We start from the raw sequence: 2500 nt of genomic DNA on the forward strand, positions 1-2500 counted from the left end.
ATAACCTCCGTGATCTGGAGGGCCACAGCCACCGTTAGTTATCCGAGAATAGTGCTTGACGCTGGGCCGCCACGAGGCACTTTGTCCCTTTGCCACTCATGGAAGTGCAGGACCTCCAGGGGAGGGGTGCCGCCGCTCAGCTCATGCCCAGCGAAGAGGCCCGAATCTCGGATGCGAAAAGCACATTCGCCCCCTTGTCCCTCTGGAGCTTTTTTTTTCTTTTTTTTTTTTTTTCTGTTTCTCTTTTCTCTCCCTCCTCCCCTCATCCACCACCATGCCCCGTCACCCTGCCAGGCTCTCCCCGACCCAAAGCTCGGCTCTTAGCGGAAGACCTCCAGGGGAGGGGTACCGCCGCTCAGCTCATGCCCAGCGAAGAGGCCCGAATCTCGGATGCGAAAAGCACATTCGCCCCCTTGTCCCTCTGGAGCTTTTTTTTTCTTTTTTTTTTTTTTTCTGTTTCTCTTTTCTCTCCCTCCTCCCCTCATCCACCACCATGCCCCGTCACCCTGCCAGGCTCTCCCCGACCCAAAGCTCGGCTCTTAGCGGAAGACCTCCAGGGGAGGGGTGCCGCCGCTCAGCTCATGCCCAGCGAAGAGGCCCGAATCTCGGATGCGAAAAGCACATTCGCCCCCTTGTCCCTCTGGAGCTTTTTTTTTCTTTTTTTTTTTTTTTCTGTTTCTCTTTTCTCTCCCTCCTCCCCTCATCCACCACCATGCCCCGTCACCCTGCCAGGCTCTCCCCGACCCAAAGCTCGGCTCTTAGCGGAAGACCTCCAGGGGAGGGGTGCCGCCGCTCAGCTCATGCCCAGCGAAGAGGCCCGAATCTCGGATGCGAAAAGCACATTCGCCCCCTTGTCCCTCTGGAGCTTTTTTTTTCTTTTTTTTTTTTTTCTGTTTCTCTTTTCTCTCCCTCCTCCCCTCATCCACCACCATGCCCCGTCACCCTGCCAGGCTCTCCCCGACCCAAAGCTCGGCTCTTAGCGGAAGACCTCCAGGGGAGGGGTGCCGCCGCTCAGCTCATGCCCAGCGAAGAGGCCCGAATCTCGGATGCGAAAAGCACATTCGCCCCCTTGTCCCTCTGGAGCTTTTTTTTTCTTTTTTTTTTTTTTCTGTTTCTCTTTTCTCTCCCTCCTCCCCTCATCCACCACCATGCCCCGTCACCCTGCCAGGCTCTCCCCGACCCAAAGCTCGGCTCTTAGCGGAAGACCTCCAGGGGAGGGGTGCCGCCGCTCAGCTCATGCCCAGCGAAGAGGCCCGAATCTCGGATGCGAAAAGCACATTCGCCCCCTTGTCCCTCTGGAGCTTTTTTTTTCTTTTTTTTTTTTTTTCTGTTTCTCTTTTCTCTCCCTCCTCCCCTCATCCACCACCATGCCCCGTCACCCTGCCAGGCTCTCCCCGACCCAAAGCTCGGCTCTTAGCGGAAGACCTCCAGGGGAGGGGTGCCGCCGCTCAGCTCATGCCCAGCGAAGAGGCCCGAATCTCGGATGCGAAAAGCACATTCGCCCCCTTGTCCCTCTGGAGCTTTTTTTTTCTTTTTTTTTTTTTTTCTGTTTCTCTTTTCTCTCCCTCCTCCCCTCATCCACCACCATGCCCCGTCACCCTGCCAGGCTCTCCCCGACCCAAAGCTCGGCTCTTAGCGGAAGACCTCCAGGGGAGGGGTGCCGCCGCTCAGCTCATGCCCAGCGAAGAGGCCCGAATCTCGGATGCGAAAAGCACATTCGCCCCCTTGTCCCTCTGGAGCTTTTTTTTTCTTTTTTTTTTTTTTTCTGTTTCTCTTTTCTCTCCCTCCTCCCCTCATCCACCACCATGCCCCGTCACCCTGCCAGGCTCTCCCCGACCCAAAGCTCGGCTCTTAGCGGAAGACCTCCAGGGGAGGGGTGCCGCCGCTCAGCTCATGCCCAGCGAAGAGGCCCGAATCTCGGATGCGAAAAGCACATTCGCCCCCTTGTCCCTCTGGAGCTTTTTTTTTCTTTTTTTTTTTTTTTCTGTTTCTCTTTTCTCTCCCTCCTCCCCTCATCCACCACCATGCCCCGTCACCCTGCCAGGCTCTCCCCGACCCAAAGCTCGGCTCTTAGCGGAAGACCTCCAGGGGAGGGGTGCCGCCGCTCAGCTCATGCCCAGCGAAGAGGCCCGAATCTCGGATGCGAAAAGCACATTCGCCCCCTTGTCCCTCTGGAGCTTTTTTTTTCTTTTTTTTTTTTTTCTGTTTCTCTTTTCTCTCCCTCCTCCCCTCATCCACCACCATGCCCCGTCACCCAGGCTCTCCCCGACCCAAAGCTCGGCTCTTAGCGGAAGACCTCCAGGGGAGGGGTGCCGCCGCTCAGCTCATGCCCAGCGAAGAGGCCCGAATCTCGGATGCGAAAAGCACATTCGCCCCCTTGTCCCTCTGGAGCTTTTTTTTTCTTTTTTTTTTTTTTTCTGTTTCTCTTTTCTCTCCCTCCTCCCCTCATCCACCACCATGCCCCGTCACCCTGCCAGGCTCTCCCCGACCCAAAGCTCGG

The sequence above is a fragment of the Brachionichthys hirsutus genome, unplaced genomic scaffold (assembly GCF_040956055.1).
Source record: "Brachionichthys hirsutus isolate HB-005 unplaced genomic scaffold, CSIRO-AGI_Bhir_v1 contig_614, whole genome shotgun sequence".
Classification (NCBI taxonomy): domain Eukaryota; kingdom Metazoa; phylum Chordata; class Actinopteri; order Lophiiformes; family Brachionichthyidae; genus Brachionichthys; species Brachionichthys hirsutus.